The sequence below is a fragment of the Aphelocoma coerulescens genome, assembly GCF_041296385.1.
Source record: "Aphelocoma coerulescens isolate FSJ_1873_10779 chromosome Z unlocalized genomic scaffold, UR_Acoe_1.0 ChrZ, whole genome shotgun sequence".
In the NCBI taxonomy this organism is placed as follows: Eukaryota; Metazoa; Chordata; class Aves; order Passeriformes; family Corvidae; genus Aphelocoma; species Aphelocoma coerulescens.
In genome coordinates, this window is record NW_027184085.1 from 3499821 (window position 1) to 3523439 (window position 23619).

At 42.9% G+C, this 23619-nt stretch overlaps 1 protein-coding gene across 10 annotated transcripts in view; it reads right to left on the reverse strand.

Annotated features, from left to right (window-relative positions):
• LOC138102991 (urea transporter 2-like) overlaps window positions 1-23619 on the reverse strand; it is a 302433-nt gene that overhangs the window by 109756 nt on the left and 169058 nt on the right. For 9 of the 10 annotated variants that reach the window (XM_069000875.1, XM_069000876.1, XM_069000881.1 and 6 more), the window contains one exon: window positions 16382-16487. The exons of the other annotated variant lie outside the window; for it this stretch is intronic. The gene's annotated coding sequence lies outside the window, so the exon portion shown is untranslated. The remainder of the gene's footprint in view (window positions 1-16381; window positions 16488-23619) is intronic. 10 annotated transcript variants of the gene reach the window in all.

Consider the following 23619-nt stretch of genomic DNA (forward strand, 5'->3'; position numbering starts at 1 on the left):
CAGAGCCAGAATCATTGCCTCAGGCTGGGTGAAGCCAGCTGGTGCAGAACATCCACCTTGGGGTGAGACTGTAGTTTATGGCCTTCTTTCACAGTCCACTTTCACTGCTTGTACCTGAATGGAAGCCTTTTCCAAGTGAAAGCTGTTTACAGGCCCCCAGCTGCCTGCAAAGCTTGGCAGCTGGGCTGGGAAGGAAGGCAAGAGGACAAAGCAGTTGCTTTTGATGTTTTTCTTTCAGTGTTTCTCAAATGGATAAATTTCACAACATGTCTCCTTCTTGGTCCACTGATCACAGTTCCCAGTGGATGTATGGAAGCGGGCAGGGTCTCTTTGGCCTACATCATGCCAATGTTTCCCATATGTCTCAGTTTTTGAGACAAAACTTCAGCAGGAAACACTCCGGAATGAGTATTCTTCCCCTTTTCCTCCGTCAATGAGACAAATGGGTCACAAGAAGTGAAAGTGGGAGAAAGAAACCAAACTGTTTATTAATACACAAACAAAACATGGTAGAACAGGATAAAAAACCCCTTCAAAATACAACAAATTCCCAGAGAGGGAACAGACACATGGGCTTGGGCCAGCCGCAGCCACCCCCGCAGGCTCCCCGGACCGGCGAGGAGGGAACGGAGACAGCGAGGCAAGGGGAAGGAAAGGGAAAAAAGAACACGATAAAAACCAACAGAACCTTTTCCCAGCTAGCTGGAACAGAAACAAACCCAAAAAGCAGCACAGTGCTCCCGGCACACTCCCTCCCTAACGCTGCCCAGACCCCAGAGCCGGAGCTCTTGGGCTGAACCGTTCAACCTCCCCCTTGGGTCCGTGCCTCCGGCCCCACCCCCGGGTCCATCTTAAAGGCTCAGCATCCTTGGGCATTGAGCAGATGGCTAAGGAATGAAGCAGCTTCATCATACCAGTGTTTCCCATAGCAGAGGATGTGTGTAATAGCCCAGAGCACTCGGAGGAGAACAAACTGTTCTTTTGCAGAAAGCCTAAAGATGGGACAGGGGTGTACACAGAACCATAGAATCATTGCAGGGTTTGGGTTGGAAAGGATTTTAAAGATCATCCAGTGCCACCCCCTGCCATGGGCAGGGACACCTTCCACTATTCCAAGGTGCTCCAAGCCCTGTCCAGCCTGGCCTTGGACACTTCTAGGGATCCAGGGACAGCCACAGCTTCTCTGGGCAACCTGTGCCAGGGCCTCAGCACCCTCACAGCCAAGAATTTCTTCCTAAAATCTCATCCTACTCTGCTGTCTGTCAGTTTGAAGCCATTCCCCCAGTATAAAATATACAGGAACTGTGCTTTCTGCTTTCAGGAACCTGAATGGACTGAAAGTCTAACTGAGGCTGTATTTTTGAGACCCATAGATTTTTATAGTGCATTTTGGTTACCTTTACTAAGTCACGTATGTCTTTCACAGACTAGGAAAACAGCAGCTACAGGCAGGAGACCTTTCTGAAGGAGCAGCAATGTTCAAAGTAGCAAAATGGACACTTCCTCAAACCCAAAGGTTTTTTTTTGAACATGTCATTGTTAAAAAATAAATAGGGAGCCCTCACAGGTTTGAAAATGTGCCTGCATTATTGTAAAGTAGGATGGTACCTTACTGTGAGACTGATGGGATTGAGGTTGGAAACACTGCTACCAGTGGAGTTGGGTTGGATCCACACGGATCAGCCCCCCAGGCATTCACCCAGCATTTTGGGCAAAGGCTGAGCTCACTCTCTGCTGTGCTACTGCTGCTCAAACGAGCTGGTTTGAAGCAGTGGGTGCATTCCATGAGCTGCAATTACAGCTCATATGTGCTGCAGTGATGCCAAGAGTCACCTGCGCTGTTCAGGGCTGCCCCTTCTGTGATGTGCTGGTTACGGCGGTGTGCTGCAGACATAAACTCATTGGGGTGCTCCAGCTTTGGGCATCATCAAAACAGCACACCACCAGGCCAAAAATGATGTGTTCCAAGCACTCTTCTAGCCCAGTGTCAAGTCCCTCTGTTGAGCAGGACTTTTTTAAGGGCAAAATTTCAACACAGGAAAATATTTCAGGAGAGAACTGGGGCATGTACACTGTAGAAGGAGGAAAGAAAAAGGCTGAGAACACATGGAAAAATCAACCGCTTCAAAAGCTGAACCCTATTTTAAGGCATCCTAATATTTCCCAAATTTCAATATAAGAAAATTGAAGCAGAGTAGAGTTGGCATGAAAGAAGCAATGCGGATATTATTTTAGAGCATGACTTTGTGCATGCAATAGCCTCCAGCATGACACAAAGGGCACAAAAATGTAAAAATGAAATAAATACTAAATGAGAAATTTATGACTCAGATGATTAATGAGGGGTGACAACAGCATCTTTCTTTTTAAAGATGTATTAAGACAGCAACCAAATGTTATTATTGGAGATAACTGGGACAGTGGGTAGAGCTGAGAGATAACTTTCTCTACTGTGTTGTGCCTCCTGAGTAGATGAGCAGAGATTTTCAGTAGACTATGCTGTCACCATGACACCTTCCACGCACAATAAATAACCTGCAGACACATAGCAGGTTTGTGGAGCCAGATGCCAGAGTCACTGGGTGAAGTGTGTGGTCTGCACTGTGAGGTAGGTCGGCCTCTTGGTCTCCTCTGACCTTAAAACTCATAAATCACAGCCAGAGATGAACAATCCCCGTGTAAGACACAGCCCAGAATTATCAGAATTGTTGGATCATAGAATCCCAGAATGGTTTGGGTTGGAAAGGACATTCAAGATCATCCACTTCCAAATCCCTCCCATGAGTAAGGACATCTTCCACTACTCCAGGTTGCTCCAAGCCCTGTCCAGCCTGGTCTTGGACACTTCCAGGGATCCAGGGGCAGCCACAGCTGCTCTGAGCACCCTTTGCCAGGGCCTCACCCCCCTCACAGCCAAGAACTCCTAACATCTAACATAAATCTACACTCCTTCACCTTAATGTCACTTTTTTTTGCCTTGTTACTCCAGGCCCTTGTCCAAAGTCCCTTTCCAGCTCTCCTGGAACCCCTTTAGGCACTGGAAGGAACTCTAAGGTTTCCCCAGATCCTTCTCCAGGGGAACATCCCCAGCTCTCCCGGCCTGGCTCCAGAGCAGAAGAGCACCATCCCTTGGAGCATCAAGGAGAAAGAAAGTTATGAGCCAAAATAGACCTGGAAGGCTGTACAGGAACTCAAGTTGTCTCCTTTCAAAATGCTTTGGCAGAGGGATTTAACATGCAGCCTGCCCAGGAGCTCCTGGTGCTGTCTCAGTGCAAATGTAGCTCCTCCTGTCACAGAGCAGAAGGCCCAGAGCCTGGGAAAAGGAGAGGTGCTTCAAGTAGGATTTTTAAGGGCCCAAATCCAGAATCGTGATGCTGATTCAGCTGTTATTTAGCCCCACAGGCAGATATGTTTCAAGAGTACCTCAGGTTTTTATGGTTAATTTTTCCAGATGCCCGAACTTTTTTCTCACTCCCAATAAATTTCCAGAAATCAACAATGACTTCGGTTTTTCTCCCCTGAGATGCATGAGCCAATGGGTTTTCTCAAATTACCTCCAAGGCTGGTTTTTTTGACTTTTGCCATTTTTTACCACACCAGAAGGGAGACCCTTCATTCAAGCAACAGAACTCATGCACAAAGGGGATATCCATACCCACTCTTTTCCCTCCGTGAGGGTGTCAAACCCCTGATTCTGGCCTCTCAGGAAACTGCTGTAACCACTGGTGTGTAAAGTGGTGTAGGAAAGAATTCAAGATTCATGGTCAGACTGAGTGAGGTTGGTTCAATTCACTTCCAGCAGTGTAAGAGAGGAGCTGGATCGGCTGTCAAGGGTAGAAGAAATTGGAGTTTTAAAAGAAAACCACTAAGAATGGCCAAGCAGAAGTGGAAGATTTAGGTAGATATTGTGTTACTGTTCATACAAACAATTTAGTCAATGTTGGAAAGCAACGGGTTAGTGTTGGATCTCATTTCTATTCAAATCACAGTAAGTGGTATTTTGTCTTCTAAAATGGATTTTAATTTTTAAAACCATAGAAAACCACAAAAGACACCAAATCAAAGACCCTGTTTAAAGTAAGCATCATTAAAATGCAATATTTGCTATTTAAATACTGCCTGTGACAGTAAGCTGATATCTAGCTTTTTTGCTCTAAATATAGTATTTTGTTTCCGGTTGAAGTCAAAAGATGTTTTTTTTTGTTCAAATAACCATTTATTTGTACAATAAACCAAATCACAATGTCAGCATGAACATCTCTCAAAATTCTTTTTTAATGAATGGCTGCTGTTTTCATAAATCTTTCCCCAGCCCTGACCAGATCCCAGAAACTCCCCAAGAAGCCAGTGGGGACTTTTTCTTTAATATTCACAGATCTTTAATCAAACGCCTCAGAAAAAAAAAAAAAAAAAAAAAAAAAAAAAAAAAAAAAAAAAGGAGCATCTGGATGAACTGAAGTATTTAAAAAGTGTATTTTCTTCTGGATTTGTGTCCTGTTTTCCTTTGATCCCTTTGGAATGACCTCAGATTTCTGAACTCTTTCTGTTGCCCAGGTGCTGCCAAGGGGATGCAATCTTTGTGTACATCCCCAATTCCTGTCCTTGTGGGCACTCTAATCCTTCCCCTGAGTCTCAATTAGCAAGAAGCAGCACTTGTGGCTCTTAGAAATTTGTATGCTGATCAGTAACCAGTAATTTCATGGATAAAGGCTGGATCGTGGTTAAAACTGAACAGACAAGCTTCTGATTTTCATGAAAAACTCTGGAATTTAATATCTTTGAGGCCTCTGCCCTTCTGTTGAAGTTGATCTGTGGGTTTACAGTTTATTGAAAGAGAATGTCAGGTAGCTGGACAAGCACAAAGTATGATCACACAAGTCCTGTTTCCTTGGCTAAACACCACCACGAATAACTTCTGAAAAAGCAAATTCAATATACCTGGATTAATCTTATCTCTAGCAGCGATTTAGAAGCAATATACAGAATAACATGCAGCGAGAGTTCTGTGGTGGTGATGCACATCTAGAAACTTTTCCAGCTTTACTAACTTCTAAACTTCTGATTTTGATAGCATCCTCCTCCACACAGCAGCAAATTTGAGTCAGCTAAAGAGATAAGCAGCTTATCTATTTTAAAGTTCTTTTTCTTTCCTCTTTCCTGCAGGTACTTCATCAGTTCAAAAGCTCGAGGCAAAAGGACATTCCTGGGAGAGATTCACTAAGTGAGAGGAGGAAAGAGCAAAATGCAAACACAGCTGATCCTCAGTGAGTTGACGCTTCCCCCAAAGGCTGTCACAAATAGGTACACACACATCTAGCTTTGCTTCTTGGGATTCTTCTTCCTTATGCATCATATACTAATTATCTCACCAGTCTGCCTGCAACATTTGATTTGGCATTTTTCCTGCTTCTTGCCTGTAAATTTACATCAGAGAAGAGATAGAGTGAAATTATTAATGAAAATGTATCCACAGGTGTCTTTCCAAAGGAAGGGAGCAGGACTGGCGTATGAATCAGAGCCCGCTCTCAGATTTCCTTTTAACACATTTCCATTTAGTTCTGAACCCCACTAATTTGCATAGGCAAGAGGATAAAAGCAGCAACAAACATCTCAGCTGGTTCTGAATTTCCCCCCACAGACAGAATTATGTATCTGCTGTTCCTTTCTCTGAGGAAACAGACAGCACCATGTTCGCTCGCCGATCTTGGTTCTTTGTAGTGGCATCCCAAAAAGAAAATTCCCCAATGAGTCAGGACACAGTGGGTGGGATTTCTTTGAGCAAAACTCTCTAGTGCTGAGCAGTAGTAGAGAAAGAGGGACTTCATCAGCAGTAGAGGAATGAGATGAATTAGCAGTAAAGACAGTGGATCTGGGTTAACGTTCAGATTTTACAGACTTTGAGTCCTTTTGCAGCCTTAATGACTCTGTGATTCTGTGAATTGTGGCCTAAAACTATCTGATGTTTGGGCTGATTTTTGTGTCATGAAGCCCCCCATTGTGACCACTGCATGCTGGAGCATGAGGAGAAGCCATGAAGGAGATATCAACAGTGTCACCAACAGCTATGAGGAAACAAAGGAGCTGTCACCCCAAGACAGCTTCTCTTTTTCTTAGCTGAATATTTCCACTTCTTAACACCCCAAGTAGGAAAGGACCCACAGGAGTCATCCAGTCCAACCCCTGGCCCTGCACAGACACTCCAACAATCCCACCTACGCTTGAGAGTGTTGTCCAAACACTCCTGGAGCTCTGGCAGCCTTCGGGCAGTGCCTGTTCCCTGGGGAGCCTGGGCAGTGCCCAGCGCCCTCAGGGGGAAGAACCTTTCCTGATATCCAACCTAAAGGATTTTTCCTTTGATTTGTATGTACGTGCCTGTCTTATCCTGCAGCTAGAGTAAATTAGTTGCTCAATAAATGGGAGGCACCATACAGCAGTAAGATGGATGTACAAGGTGGATGTGAACAGAAGAGAATGCACAAGAAGATCTGCTGAAAGCTGATGTGCTGCTTGGGAAAAAAGGTGCAATATTTTTCATGCTCAGTGAGGAGGCACCTTTTCACCAGGCAGTGGCAACACACAAGACAACACCTAAATAAAGTAAATATAACAGGGGTGGGTGGCTGTTAGGTGATCACTTCTCTTCAGGTGTTGAAATGTGAGCTCACCAGTCTGTCTAAAGTGCTCTGGTTTTGAAAGCTCAGAGTATGAATGTGCATAGCAGGAAAAAAATAATTTTTGGTCTGTCAATACTTTTTTAATTTGGTCCTTAGCCCAATATACACACAGTCATTCATTGTCCAGTGCTCCATTAGGTACTTTCTCCAGTTTTCTATTTGAAAGGTTATAATTTACTTTCTGACCAAAAGAGTCTCTTTTTTTTCAATTGCCACAATTTGCTACTTATGACTATCCCAAAACTTTTCATAAAAAAATATTTTTTATTAAAGAAAAAAATTCACTGAACTGCACCCCATACAGAAAAGAATCAAGCAAGTGAAAAGAAAAACACACCTTTCAGAAACTTAAAAGGTCAACTGCAAATGCAAATTTTCTTTTTCTTTTTCTTCTTTTTCTTCTTTTTCTTTTTCTTTTTCTTTTTCTTTTTCTTTTTCTTTTTCTCTTTCTTTTTCTTTTTCTTTTTCTTTTTCTTTTTCTTTTTCTTTTTCTTTTTCTTTCTTTTTCTTTTTCTTTTTCTTTTTCTTTCTCTTTCTCTTTTTCTTCTTCTTCTTCTTTTCCTCTTTTTCTTAGCTGAATATTTCCACTTCTTAGCACTTCTTTTTCTGCTTTTCAGCTGCAGCACAATAGGAAATCCTTGTTTTTTTTTTTTTTCTCTGCTCAAAAAAGCCCCAAAACAATCTGATCGATTCTTGCAATGGACTCGTGGCTTCAAAAAACCCTAATTCTAATATAATGATAACCCAATTCTAATGAGTTCCGTGGCACCCAAATGGTCCTGACAATTCAACAAACTTTTGCATTTCACCAGAATCCTTATGAACCATACTGGGTACAGCAGAGCTGTTAATGAAACTGGAACTGTATAATTACAACATGCTCATCCTTGAAGATGCAGGCAGATGTGGGGAAAGGTTCTCCATTTGTGTCACTGAAATACCATTGCAAATTACCTCTGAGTTAACTACATTTAGACAGAAGTACAGGGGGAAAAAAAATCTTCCTTGATAATGACAAGACAAAAATATCCATAAAAAGGAAATAAAGATGACATACTTCTTTTTTCCATGACATACATCTTTTACATGGCTTAGGGGCTTTGCTTCCTGAGAGTTTACGTTGTCGTCAGCTGTCAGGGCTCTTCCATGCATGATTTATGTATGCATAATAAAGACATCATGGTTGAGGGACTGATCTGTGATTTCCAACAGCTTTGAAACTAACAGCAATAAAATATACAGCACATGAGTAATATAGGGTTTGGTTAAAAAAGATCAAATTTTGAAAAACTGGAGTCATATTTATTTTCAGTTGCTTCATCTGCTCTTTTCTTTTTCATTTTTCCCCCCTAGGTGGAATTGAATGACAGCTTTTAAGGGAGACAAGCCCAAGATTTCCAATCTTTGGAATCTTTTAAGGGATCATTTAAGCCATCTCAGTTCAAATTTAGGACAGACTGTGAAGGTGTCGGAGCTTGAATTCAAATCAGCTCTTCCTAAAGCGTTGCAGGACTTCCCACACGGTTTTTGCAGCGAGGCTGGTGTGCTGCTAACCCCGACTGCTGCATTATTTCGCAGGCGTGTCGAGAGGCCATCAGCAGAGATCGCTGCGGGCACGCTCGCACCGCGCGGTGATGAGCAGCGCCGCGATAGCTCTCAGGCCATCAGTGAGTCGTGCTGAAATACATCTCACACAGCTCATTAGCCCGCACGCTTTCCTGCTTTGCTCAGCCAACAGGGCTCGGTCATGGAGATGGTTTTCCTGGTGGTATTGTTGGTTGTTTGCAGCACAGGACAAATGCACTGGGCAGAGAACGCATCCCTGCTCAAGATCTTCTAACTGATGACTGGATGAAAGGAACCTTTTCATTGATAAAATCAAGATGCAGGGATGCAGTAGTTCGGATGGAATTCTGTAGGAAATCTGTGCTAACCAAGCCCTAATTCCCACACTCTTGTCCGTCCCCATGAAATTATCCATTTCACAATGATAGAACTTCATCAGGTATCTAGGGAAATTTTACTGGTGCTGTGTTGCAGACACATTTCAAAATTTGCCTCTGTTCATGTTAATGAATTGAAATGGAGGATTAGATCGTGCTTAATGACAACAAGAACACGCCAAAGGTGCAAAACCCTTCAGGAGTTGTCTCCAAATGTACATTAAAGTTCTCATTTGCCTCTGCAAGTAGTGAAGGCGGACAGAGGTCCTTCATAGCCTCAGAACCTATTTTAATTATCCCCTCCCTGGGTAATTATTAACAGGGGAGGAGAGAACTGCCTGAGAGCGTGAATGCTAATGGGTTCCCCCGAGAGCGGGAGTCCAGAACATCAAGGAACATATGATGGGCTAACAGCCTCTCCAACAAGTTGCTGCTGGCTTGGAGGTGGGATGCTGCACTTGAGATGCCAGTGATATTCCTCAATGACTTGAGGACTAAACCATGTCTTTATAAAAGCAAAGCTGTTCTTGTACTGAAATATTCGAGGGAAGGGAAATTGTGTCACTAAAACTTGGGCTTTTGACACAGTCAAATGCTGTCAGAGTGAATAAGGGAAGGAAGGTGGAAAGGGGATCTGAAGGATGTGGGAGCTGTATCTTCACCACTGGTTAGGGTGTTGCTTTTCAATAACAGTTGTTCAAGTGATCTGTGAAGTAGAGGGAGGCCTCATGACAAATCAGAGGAGGGAAGCCAGTTCATACCTGTGCCATGTCAAGGGCATGACAAGGCTTGTTAAAAAAAATTAAAAGCCCAGATACCTGTGGGACTAAATGTGAATCCATACCTCAAAAAGTCAGGTCCTGAGGTGTTATCTCAGGTCTAGCACATCAGATATTTTTTAAATCTTTAACTAAGGTTATTATTATTCAAAATCATCCACCTCCCTGTTAGGTGGTCCAGGTGTTGGACAAAGACCACCTTTGAATGAGCTGTGATGAGCAGGCACTAACATTAAAAATAATGCCTTTATTGTTTTATTTATTTTAGAAACACTTTTAAACCCGTTCTGCTGTGCTTGGAGGGAATTTAGCACATAAGTTCCAGGGCAGAGGATGGAGAAAGAAGAAGTGATTCTTCCACTTTCTCAGGTGTTTTCCCCTGAGGTCCTCCTCCCCTCAGAAAACAGTCTGAGGAAAAGTCTTTGCGTGGAGATGGCATTGGAATATAAGAACATCATTTCTTTGGTAGCCAGTTTGATATGAAAGTAACTGAAAGTAACTTAAAATGGGATTTTACATAGGTTGTTCTTGCCAAATTTTATGTATTGAGTTCATAAGGCTCTTCTTTTCAACCTTTCCCAACTCACCAGTTAGAGTGAGAGGTGGCTGGTGTTCACCCCAGCCATTCACCCTATTTCACACTAGAGAACTTTCTGGAGAACCCCATGGAGCTGGAGTAAAGCTCAAGGCAGTATTTGGGAGCTGACTGCTCGTTGGCCACTCCACAGAAACATTGGGTCGTTCAGAGGTACACAGAAACAGAGGAGTGACACAATGAGAGGTGGGCACATGAACTACTCCAGATTGGTGTGTAGGCATGTTTATGTAGCCATATGTGGCCCATATGGGCCACACCTTATTCTCCTCTGCATTTCACACAGCAAGGGTGGCTTGGGTTCTCCCCCATAAACAAGTTCTTGGGGGTGTCTGTTGTTTCTAGGGAGAGATTTGAGAGAATGCTTTGATAGGCTGCCTGGAGGAGGACTGATGAGGCCAAATTCCCTTTATGAACAAGTAAAAACCTGGTGCATTATTTTCTAGAAACTATCAATGTATAGGCTCTGTGAATGTTGGTATGGAGAGAAACCAAACTACCTCCAGAACCATCACTGACCTTTTGGTTAATTAGTGCCCTGGGTTAATGAATTTTCACTTATCACCAAATTCCCTGGGCTGTTGGGCTTTAGGATCCCAAAGCTAAGGTATTGGTATGGTAGAGACATGACCCTGGCTGTGTCTGGTCCCTTCCAGCTCCAGATACGGTGTGAGCCTGTGAAGTGCTGGAAGGAGGCAGAGTGTATGTCTGTGTGCACACAGAGGGGTGGCAGTGCTGGGGGCTCGTGCTCTGAGCTGGATCATGCTGTCATGGTGCCCACCCGCCAAGTCACACAACGCTGATTTAGGCAATTCTGCCTCCCCTGTGCTGCTGCTCTCCATAACAAAGGCACAGCGCCGCTGCCTTCTCCCCCTCTGCCTTCTGCAGCTGTCAACACCTCATGCCAAGAGTCCAACATTAGGAGTGTTTTGAGCTAAAAAGTCCTGCTCAGATGATCATGGTTATATCAACTGAAAGATTTCAAGGCCCTTCTTAGCCAAAATATGTGATACACACCATGAGTCCAATCATCCCCCTTACAGTCATCTGTGAAGAGTTGTTTTTTTCAAACCAAGCTTTTCCATTATAATTTTCTTCCATTCTTGTTTCAGCTCACTAAGCATTAACCACCATGACCTACTGCATAAACCCAAACCATATTAAACAGCTTAGGTTTATAGCCAAATCCTATCACCCTGTTTGGGGAACGGCTACAATGCTTGGCTGTTTCTATAGTTCTGTGGGTTGGGCTTTTTTTGGACAAAGTTAAATCTTTACTTGACTGAAACATTTCAAATGTGTTTAACACCACACTGCTAAAGCAAAACACATAGATGGAACCAATCCATTTGTTTAAGAACAGAACAAATATTAAAACAAACATAAATCCCAAAACCATCTGCAATATAAGTCCAAAACCTGTAAAAGGAACTGACAAGTTTTTATGAACTAGCTTGTACATATATATATATGTGTGTGTATTTATATTTTATTCTCATGGATTTTATTTATGTCAGAACACAGGAAATGGCCTCCACCTTTCAATTTACTTGTGGCTCAACCTAATCACGTGCTTTCCCATGGATAAGAACCCACTGCTCCTAATAGAGCTGCCAGCAAGCTGACGTAGAAAAGAACATTGCTGAATATCATGTTTTTACTTTTCAAAGCAAAAGGCAATTAAAGGTGAGGGGGGAAAAAGCCTTGTAGGGTGATATAAACAAAAGGATAAATAGCAGGTCAGAAAATTCAGACAAATCATCATCAACCAGGGGCATTCTGAGCAGTGTCTCCACAGACTCACCTGAGCTTGGGACTATCTGATGTTTTCATTAGTAATCCAGGATTAGATATAAAGTCACTGCTGATAGAATTTGCAGCTGATGAAGATTGGTGGAAGTATAAATAACTGCAGCATCCATGTAAGGGAGATGACTGGTGAGGTTCAGCTTATTTGGGCAAAACATGTTTTAACAGAGCCAAAGGCAGTGCAGTCCATGCAGGAAGGCAGAATGCATATTCTGTTACTATCAAACAGTTATGGAATTTCATACATGGGAAAGGGGCAACCTTCCTGCAGGCAAGGAATGTGAGGGATGCCTATATGGGACAGGTCATGGTGGGTGAGTAACTTAACCTGAGCTCCTGGCCTTGCTGAGACTCTCAGCTTTCCTAATTTTTCCAGGGCATGTAGAGATCCCTGAATGGAGAGGGATGATTGCTATGATGGCAGCAGGAATGTCCCAGCAGAGGTAGCTGACCTTGGTCTGAGGGGCCCCCCATCAGGAGTACTGCTCTGTTATGTAAAGCCTGTTGTGTCTTGGACAAAACCTGGGAAATGAGAATTAGGAAGCTCAAGCCAAAGCAATTATGCCTTCACAGCAATACACGTGAAAGTACTTTAATTGAAGTCTTGACTAAATGGTACCAGCAGTGAACTGGGAATACGATATAAATATGACATGTTGAATTCCTAAATGGGTGAGTGTGAATGATATTTCTTAGAAGATCAGATGGACACAGCGTACAAAGAATTAAAGCCTCTGCTGTAGGTGATACTAAGGAGCTGAGCCTGTTTGGAGCTTTTACCTGTGATCCAGAGACCAAATCTTCAGCAAAAATCTTGGAGCAGACAGGGACCTCTGTCTGACCACGAGTTCAGGGCAGGAGGTCTCCACTAAGAGCTGAACATTAATCTAGATCTAGATAAGGTCAGGAGGTCTACCTAACTCATTGGTTATCCCACTCTGCATGCTTATGCAAGACCCTGATTTATTCCATGTTTCTGACACATCCAACTTCTGAATTCTCTCCACCTCTTTTTCCCTTACTGGCTTTAGTCAGCTAAACTTCCCTGAAGGCACAGCCCCCACTAACACAGAAAAAATGCTCCTACGTCTATAGCTGTTAGTCTGCAGAGCCAAGATGCATCTACATCTATAGATCTATAACATGTTTATGTAAGTGCTGTATGAATACTGTAAATACTGTACTTCAGGGCTTTTAATGGTAAGAGTCATAGTTCTTTCTTACACACGTATTCCTCCTTCAATAGAATGTTATTGCAGACCTACACCTGTGTGCAAATTCAATGTGAGTGAAATGGTAATTCTGCAGGCACCCCAGTTTCCTTTCTATTAAGAATGTAAAAAAAAATATAGCTAATATAATGAGAAATCTCAGAAAAGCACCAGACAAGGGCAGCAGAATAAAATTCCAAGAATGAGAGACCTTTCAGACTCAAACAGACAAGGAGGAGATGGAGAGGTAATTTGACCACTGGGGAAATATTTGTGTGGAGAGAAGAACCCATTTAGAAGAGGGTTCTTTCATCAGACAGAGAAGGACCAGTGTGATTTAGAGTGAGGAAGATTACAAGCCAGAACAAACTGCTAGGGAAAGCAGCATGCTCTCTATTTCACCCTTCCTTTAAATCAAGGCTGAATCTCTCTCTGGAAGAGAATTTTCACAGAACATCAATTACTGGAATCAATCTCAGGAACAGTTGAGTGAAACTTAACAACCTGTGACATAGGTGCTCTAAGCAAGATGATCCTTTGGCCCTAAAGTCCCTGCATCCTAGGGATGACGAAGAGCAGAGCCCTATATAGCAATGGGAACAGAACCAGAGTGTAAGTAAGGGAGGGGCAGAGCAATGATGTCTGAGCAGTCAGCATCAGGAGTGCTGTATCATTCACTTCTTACACCTAGATGTCAGCAGGATGTTAAGTGAATGTTGTGGGACCACAAGGGCAGCAAAAAGCTTTAGTACACAGAGCGTGTGCCCATAAACATCACTGCTTCACCAAGCTCCTTTGATGATCTCATCTTTCCATACCTGTTGCTCTGGAAAGTGCTCTGACCAAAGAGGAATTTCACTAAGCAAGGACAAGGTTCTTTGAAGGCACACTGTGATTCCCTTTCAGTTCAGATGGTATCTTTTTGCCATTCAGGAGATGGCATTTCAGGAGTGGAAGAAGCTATTTTGCAAAGCCTTCTCTCAGTTCATGGTTTACTGCAAATATTGATGGTTTATGACATGGATGTTTTATTGCTGAATTTTCTGCTGGGCTGTTACTTGATTTCAGTAATGAATTCCAGCCGGCTTACTTATTTATTTATTTACCTACTTGCTTATTTTAAGCAGAGCTAACAAGTTTCACAAGAATTATGTGTCATAGCGAGATGTCTTAGCTAATTTGAAGAAGCAATTTGCAAGAGCAGGAAACCTCAGCATGTGAATTAAATTTCATAAGAGAGTCACAAAGTGCAGTATGTTCTCATCATACTGATGGTGGAGGACTGTACTGAGACAAAGAAGTGCTGCACCAGGGAATGATCAAGTCCTGCCCGATCCCTAGCAAAAAAAAAATCTTATTTGTTCCAAAGAAGGAAAATACTTCCTCATCTGCAGCTGACTGAGAATCCCAGATCTTCATCTGGAAACTAAAGTTTGTGATGCAACCTATCAAAATTGTCATTAATCAGGAGAGAGATATCCACTGCCAGCCTACTAGATAAATTTTTAGAAAAAAGCATATCCTTCTTTGACTTGAATATTGATGAATCTTATTTTTTCTGAGTTTAGTTCCCATCTGAAAATGAGTGCTTCATTATTACTCATGCTTATTTCTCATTGGAATAACCTTCCTACCCCCTTAGGTATGAGACAGTTAATGTTTAAATGAATGCTGGATGTGCCGTGTAAGGAGAGTCTTATCTGAAATGCTAAATTGTCTTTGTCACTTGGAGCCTCTCTGAACTTCATAACTAAAAAGGAAGGAAAAGAAAACAGAAGAGAAGAGGCCAGAGAAATCCCAAGTTCCAGGGTTTTATTTTAATTATTTGTTGCAAAGGACCAAGTATTCCTGCACTAGAGCAATTTTTGGTGAGAGAAAACACTGTTGATATTTTTCTGAGGATATTTGACATTTATTCTTCCAAAATGTAGGTCAAACACTGTGCAGGCAAGATTCCTTCTTCACCTCTCACCAGAGACTGAGCTCCCAGACACATCTCTGCTCCCAGAGCTGGCTCCTCAGAGCTCAAACGCGGAGACCAAAGCCTCCTACAACTTGAATGCTCCAGCTCTTCCTGGACATGGAGCTTTGTGTAACCCAAACCTTACCTCCCTGTAGTATGATTTCCCTGTCAGTGCTTTCTCACACACTAAAAGGGCCTGGAATGACTAGCTGTGACAGTACCTCCTCCTGAAATATGCCATGTTGTCTTTCTTGACCCACACTCCCACACTTGACTCCTACTTGTTCCGTGCTTGCACAAATGAGCGTTTGTCCTGGGTTGCCAAAGCAGGAGCAGAAGCTTCCAGTATCATCCCTCTGACATTGCCCAATGCTAGATAACTACCAGGTGGTTAAAAAAGATCTCTACCAACCTTGGAGGCACTGATGTGATACGCTACCAGCTGACACCAGCTGTTGATTACCTAAACCTTGCAATTTTTATTTTCCTTAATGTACATCAGCTGCAGAGCTTACTGTCACATAACATTTACAACTGTCTAATCTCTCTTTTCTCCTTCAAATCAGGAATTTGTCTCAATAACAATCTATGATTCTGCAAATATATTATATCACACATTAGATATTTGTGCTGGTCCTTTAAAATGCAGTCACAGAAGCACTCAGAGGACTACATAAGGTGTAGATGAACAAATTCACTTAGAAGTACCATTCCTGTGTACATATTTGTGAGAGGTCTTTTATTTACTCAGATAAACCAGGGCAAAATAATTATACATTGTAATTTTTTTATCTTTAGAAGTTGTATAATATATGCCAAATCAAACATGTAACTTATCCATCTTTAATAGCATTCTTTGTGCCATATAACTGAACAGCAGCTGCTTTGTCAAGTGACCAAGAAATTAGACTTTGGCAAAACTGGGGTTTTCATCAGCATATGACCTTAAGATAACATTTACATTTCAGGAGATGCTGTTCCAGTCAGAACAGAACTGCAGGGCAAATTCACATCTCTGAATACTCATGGAGGCATCTGACAGAAAAGCTAATAAATGCACGAGATTAGTACAGTTTTATTTTCCATAAATCTGGGACATGTTCAGCAATGTCAAATGGGTTCTTGTGCCTTTAAACGAATAAATAAACCCAAGCTTACTCTGAAGCTCAGAAGTGAGGTGGAATTCATTTAGCTCATTACCATTTAAATGATAGATGGACAGGGTAAACTCTTTTCTTTTGAGGCAGGGGATGGACAATGTGGAGAGGAGAGCAGTGGTATTACATAAATTTGGGCTCCCAGGCTTAGATGATTGGATTCAGATGTTTTCAAGGAAATTATTTGCTCCAAAAGGGCTCTTTGGTTACTTACAGGTACAGCAATCATATTTAAAATGTTTTTACTCACAGGCAGGCTCCTATATCTTCAGTCACACAGGATTTACCAGAGGGTTTATCCTTGGGCTGCTCTGTTGAGCACAGAGAATTCAGGTGGGTGTTTTCAGAGAGTTAGGCTGCCAAGACATACAGAGGAAAAAACAACATGTTTAGAGGAGAAATATTTTGCTTTTGCCATTCTGGCTATAATTTATTTCCCACTTCTGCAGTAGGTCATTATTTGCCTCTCCTAACTTGAAGAGAAATTTGAAGGGGGTAGAGGTAACAGGTAGGGTTTTTGTTTGTTCATTTATTGCATGAGAAAAGGAGGCACCTGGGTAGCTGAGAATGAGAAGCTAAGTTCTTCATACTTAGCCTAGGCTGAGTAAGAAAGAAACATTTCAGTATTCTCTAAATTAACTCAGTCCTCTGTCAGCCAAGTTCCATTGGAAAGAAGGAATAAAATGGTGACTCATTTGTATTGTCTTATTTAAAAGAGATAGAAAGGGACCCCAAAATTAATGAGAGAGTAGATTTCATGTGTGACACTTATGCTTCAAAAACACAAATTACTTGCTTTTTTTCCGATTTCCTTGTTACTTTGAAACATTTGTAAACTCTCCAAAAGTTTCCTGGGCACCCACAGGTCTCTTCTCACAGTTTCCATGGAGCTAACAATTCCAGTCAGAGATATGGATAACTGTGGTGTGTACAGAGCTGTGACAATGTTTTGATGTTGGTACCAGACACCTGTGGTGACATGAGAAGAAGGATGGAGACAGGAATTTTGTGGGACTCGGGCAAATCTTATAACTCTTCTTCATAATAGTGCTTCTTCCTAACAAAAGAACTCTTTAATAAATGGTCCCACATGTGGCTTTTCTCAACCCAGTTGGTGTTAGTGGCCTCCTGAGTGGTGACAAACCTTTCATCATCCATGCCATGTCCAATTTTTCACATCTGAAACCTGATGTTCTGCCTTGAACTGTTTGTTTTTGTGCTTACCTCCTCCTTGCTGGCTGTTTTATATCCCTCCCTGAACTTCAGACCTCACCCAAGATAAATATGGCCTGGGCTACTCATGGAGAGCATATCCTTGCCTATTTCCTAGATTTCCCTTCAACTGGGAAAAATGCAAATAAGACGTTATTTTTTTTTCTTTCTTTTTTTTTTAATGCACAGGAACAACTCTTGCACCACCATCACTTATAAAAAGAAAATACGATAGATACAACCCACCACAGCATCCTGTATGCCTGGACAACCATTGACCTCTGCCTAGAAACATACAGAATCCAAGCCCATGAATGATGCTCTGCTCACTTATACATATGCTTTGAGCCAAAAACCAGGACAACCACCTGCACAAAGGGAGCCACTTTGGAAAGGGGAGATGTATCTACTCATGTAGCTCTTGGAAAGTGACTGGTGACATCGGGAGCCTCAGCTCTGGCACTAAAAAGCCTGCTTTAATCTTATTTTTACTGTTTATGAGGAATCCGAAGCTTTCTCATTTTAGAATTGAGAGTATCAGAAACCTTAAGGCAGAAAGGTGGAAGGGCCAAGTAGGATAGTAAAAACCATAGGATGATCCTTAATTGCCTAATTTTGGTGAGACAAATAGTGACAGCATGAGCAATAAGGAGGAATTTGGGTGAAAAAAAAGTTGAGTGACTAGTCACCCTGAATACCAGAGGCTGCTCTGTGAGGACATTGATAGTACTAGTGGATCTTCACCAGTTATTATGGGAAATTAGATGCATAAAAGGAACTAAAGAAGAACCACTGGGTACTCCCAAACAGTATTTCAGGTAGACTGGGTGTGTCAACAGAAACCATCCCGGGAGAGTGTTGTGTCTGATGTCCAGCCCAGGAGGAGGACCCAGAGCAGGAAGGGTTGCAGTGTTAGTTGGTGGCGGTTGTCTGGGTGGTTCTGCAGAGAGAAACCTGACAGAAAATTGTAGGGGTGTATTTTTCTCATAAATAGTTTTAAAAGTAAAATAATCCTGGGTGACTTTTCATCATCTCAGGGGTGGACTGTCTGACAGAGTCACCTGCTGCAGAAGAGTGTCACCCAAGTGTCTCTAAACTGAGTCCCTGATTCCTGAGTCCCCCTTTACAGCATTAAGGGAACTCCAAGAGGGTCACTCTCTCCAAAGGGCTCTAAGGGCTCTTTTTCCCTCTTTCTTGGCGGGAACAGCCTAAATTTGTTAACACAAACAGAATACAGTGCCAGCTGCATTGCTTTTGGGAAGTGCTTTAGTGGGTGAGGTTGGGATTTCCACTGACGAAAGAAGTTTTCTGAGGAGTTAGTTGATGGGCAAGTTTGTAAGTGGCTTGGCTTTCTGTTGTTCTGATCTGCTGGCATTTCCTCTCTTACTTCTCCCCACAATTTAGAAGTCTACAGCAGGAATACTTTAAGATACACAAATAAAATGAGATGAAAAAAAGTGTTAATAATATATCCGAAGATTGGAGGAGACAGAGGGAGGACAGAGGGAAGGCACTTTTGCTTCTACAGCACCACAGAATGAAAGCATCTGTTTCCAGTTGACTCACATTCCTAAAGATGCACTAGTCCTTGATCAAACCCATCCAGTAGATCTTGCCTGAGCTGTGGGGTTTATACCAGCATTATATAGCTGGCTCATGGGCAGCCTTCACTGGCCAGGTAGCTAACAGAGCTATTTGCTTTTCTTTATTTTATTTTAAGGAGCTAGGCTGCATTTGCAAACAACGAATTACATTTACCACTGCTGACAATTGCAATAGTTCTCGTGGATGCCTCATTGCTCTGGACTTGGAGCTCAGCCACGGTGCTATTGCCTCTGTGCCCACCTTCAATTGCTGTTCGTCAGCCATCCATCCATCCCTCTGATTCCCTGGCAGAGCAGCCTGGAGTTAGGCAGGCATGCTGCACTTCGCTGTGCTGCAAGCGTCTTTATTTTTGTTGGCTGGGGAAAAGCTGCTGGTCTCAGTTTCTTTTAAAATATTTTGTGCTAAAGAGAGGAAAGGAAGCTGAGCTGCAGAGCCTGGGGGCTCCATTCGCTGCTCAGCTTAACTTCTTCAGGTCAGCTGCCAACAGCTACCAACACTGTGTCTTCCAGCATCTGGTGTTGGAGGGTGATTTGGTAAAGCCCTGCATCACGTGCCTCCCTCTAAGCCCATGAGTCGTCCTCCTGATTTCAGTGAGACTATTTCAAATCATTCACATGCCTCAGCTGTAAATGGAGGTGGTGAATGGAAACAAAATGAAATATAGAGGTGTTTTCCTTTATATATGTTGCCCACAGGAGGACTGACTTTGTTGATGCTGACAGGTCATGCAGCCAAAATATAATTCCTTAAAAATATATATCATTAAAAACCCTCTTGTTTAGTTTCTGAGGAATGAACAAATGGGTTTTCAGGCAAAAGTTTAAAGTTTTCTCCCTCATATTTGCCATGGACCACACTCAGACTAGGATTACTCTAAGCAGCATGTGGAAGGTGTAATCGAATAGCATATTACAAGCTGAGGTCTGGCAATGCTTTTCAATTTAACTTGGGCAAAACCCACTGTTTTTTCAGGCCAGCAGAGCAGTATCTCATCACCTTTCCTTGCACCCAGCACATATACACAGGTGGATCAAATGGAGCCTACTTCCAGGAAAGAATTCAAACGTTCATCCTGGGAAGAAATTGAAATGCCTCCACTGCTTTTCTGCCTTGTCTAGGATGTTCTTTGTGTAAACTCATACTTAAACTCTGAGCACGGTGTTGGACTGTAATAGCTGTAAAGACCTTCATACAAAACGGAAGTTTTAAGGTCAGTCATCAAATCCCAAGCATTGCAGATGGTGTGCTGGTGGCTGCACATCATTTGGACAGATCCAAATTCCCCTTTGGCTCTCAGAAACATCCCTGTTCCCTGGCATGGCAAACTGCTTCTACTGCTTAGGGTGCTTAGGAGAGAAAATGCAGCAGAGCAAGGGCAAACAGAGAAGCCACCCCCAGGTAATCCAGTTATCCTGAAGAGAGCCCTGCACATGTGTGCTTCCTCTTGCCAGTCCAGGAGAGGTTGTCCCACATTTTCCTCAGGATTGGGTCCGTATATGCATTTTTGGCACAGAGGGGGTGAAATGCCAGAAATGTAGAGTGTTGCTTAGTTAATTAATGGTGGTGTGTTCATCTGCTCTCCAGCACTGTAACTCTCGGGCTGTGACACGCAGGAGCTGCTGCAATGCTGATGTTACATGGTTCGCCTTCTGTAAAAAAGATCACCCTGTAATGTATGGATCTGGAAGCTCCTCTGACATGCAGATCTCCCTTCTGAGGGAGGATATGGGTTCTGCATCCCAGACTGCATGGCTTTTCTGCTGGGGGTCCCTTGCTGGGCACCCCTTGGCTTTCTCATTCTGGTGAGACTTTGTGAGCAGGGAAAGAAGAGGGGAAAGGTATTATGGAAGACTCAAATCTGATCTGGAAGTGACTGAGACCTGTTAAGCACAGACCCATTTTTAGACCTCTGCTCTATAAATATAGTTCCTGCCACCAGCACCTGCTCTACCAATAAAGTATCATCTGTGAGATGTCACTCACTGACATTCAGTGTCACACAGAGAAACAGGCCAAGCATTTGCCGAGCTGAGTGTGTTCTCTACAGGGAGGAATATAGCTACAGATCATATGACCTGGATAATATTTGACAGGATTATGCCTCCATACATGTTTGCTCAGCACCTTATGCACTGAAGTTCCCCCAGTTTGGAGCCACAGGACATTACTGTAACCTGAGTATTATTTATGTTGGCAACTAAGAGATAGATCATGGGTGAGGAAAAAGAAGCAATGCTAGTGAATGGATTTGGGTGTTATGTCTTTAGCATTAAACATCTTAATATTGATACGAGACTGCACTCGTCTCCACTAAACACAGTGGAGAGATTCTGTCTCAGAAGCTTTATTTTCCGTAAAGATCTTGATTTTCAGAGGTCACGCATATTTTTATACATTTTTGTGGCTCAGAATTGCTCACGCATATTTTTATACATTTTTGTGGCTCTGTTCTGCATGACAGAATTGCTCTGTTCTGCATGACAGCTGCAGTTCCATGAGTGATGGAAGGATTTTTCCTCCAGGAGAGGAGAGAGGCAGCGGAATTGTGGTGCCCATAACTAGAAGGTCACACAACTGCGTTCCCCTCTTTCCATTCCCAAGTGGAAAGAGAACTGGTCTTGCATCTTACAGTTTGGGATTGCCTGGGGCAGGTTTGGTATTTCAGTCAGACATGCCAGGGGCAGGCAGCTCTGGCTCAGAGAGCTCCCACACTGACATTTTGGGCTCCTGTGCTGCAGCCACTACAGGTATTAACCAGCAGCACTGATGCTGGACCCACAGGTAACTGAGGGGAGCAAGCACATGGGGGAGGTGCTGTATCTGAAATCTCAGTTGCTGAAATCACCTCCTGGCCACATCACCACCATTTACCCCCACTCAGCCCCTTGCTGCACACAGGGGTGTTAAGGATACTGCTTTCCATTCCCAGCTCTCATAAAGTGCAATTGTGGTTCTTGCTGTTTTTCAAAACATCTCAGCTTAGCTACCAAACTGTGGGCACACAGCCTCCTTTCTCCTTCTTTTTGCTGTCCTCCATCCCCTTACCAAGCACCTGCAGTGGCTTTCAGCACACATTCATTGTCTCCCTTTTGATTGCTGCATATATGTTCAAATTGTTATTTCCCAGCAGATGTATCGCATGAAGGTACTGAATTCCCACCCTTCCCTTCCCTTCCCTTCCCTCCCCTCTTCAGATCTCTGACTCTGGTCTCACAAAAGGACCAGTTTTATTGTAACAGAGCTCAGCATTCAAGCCTCATTCTCAGATTTGTCTGTCTTAAAACAGAAGATATTATAAATATTGGCGAAGGCAAAGCAGCGAGCGTAACCTCCAAATCTCTCTTGTTCAGATCAGATGTAGCCTTCCTGCTGTAATCATTCCTCTCTCCCCCTCCTTCCCCTCCCTTCTCTCTCTTTTTGGATATGTGTTTCTCTCTGACTGTGATTCTGCAGTGGCAGAAAGGGGTCAATCTATCTGTAAAAGATGGACTCAGCCAAGCTTTTCTAGCTCTTTCCTGCTGATGGCAATTATCCGGAGGTTGGCAGCGGTCCCAGAAACCTGCAGTTCCTGCAGTCCTGCTGCTGTGGGCCTGCTCCACAAAGCCAGCATCCTAAGAGGATCACTTGGTGTGATGCCCAGGAAATGACAAACAGAAAAGGTCACACGTACTCCAAAAAGATATACTGCTCGGCAAATTTAATTGACATTGTGCAGCTTTTAAAAATGTCCCTGCAGACATTCCAGCATTTAACAGATGCAAGCAAAGAACAGAAAAATAACAGGGCTTTAGAGAAAGGGCAGAAAAAAATACATTCTGTCCCCTCAAAAGAATTTTTTCATACCCCGGTAATATCCTTTCACATGGTCTATTGGATCAGGACAATTTTTTGTTACCCCTGACCTGACAAGTGAAATCTTCCATCCCCTCCCCCAGCCTCCCTTCCTTCCCTCACACACGCTGCTGCTTTTCAAATCATTGAGCTTTCATTTCACAGGGTAACTGTCCTTTTTTTTTTTTTCCTTGCATGTTAGTCTGTTAAAATATTGTACAGGGAACCAGCTCCCTGTCAAGACCAGTGCTGTGCTGTGTGGAGGGTCACCATTGTGTCCTGTGTTATCTAGCCAGAGGAGAAAAATGCTGTCTGCATCAATGGGTTTTTTCTTAAATGAAAAGTAACAGGAGATCTGTGGAAATTTAAGAAGGTGTCTGATATCTAATTTGCAAGGGGTGGTGGGAAAGCAGGAGTGGCCAGAGTGAATTTAGGATAAAAGCAGGTGGTCCTGGTTCAGCAGGGACTATACTCAGTAAGGACTCAGCTCTTCTTTTTTTTGGTTGTTTATTTCAGCCTCCTTTTGCTAAGAATGAATTGAAAATCAATTGGATTTTGTGGTTTTGTTTTTAATGCTCCCCAGTTAGATGAAAAAGGGGGGGGGGGGGAAGGAAAATAAGTATGATATGACTACAGACAATAAAGCAGATGTGACACAGAAGATCTGGATACTTGTTCCATTTACACCCATGCAATTTGGGATGAAAAGCATTGTCTTCCCTACATAGCTGGGACCATGCAGTCAGCAGGATTCAGGTGGCCAGGATAGCAAAGAAGCAAGGTTTGAATCCACGGGGAGCTTTGAATCATCAGGTATGAGTCCCACAATTGTGTCAGCTG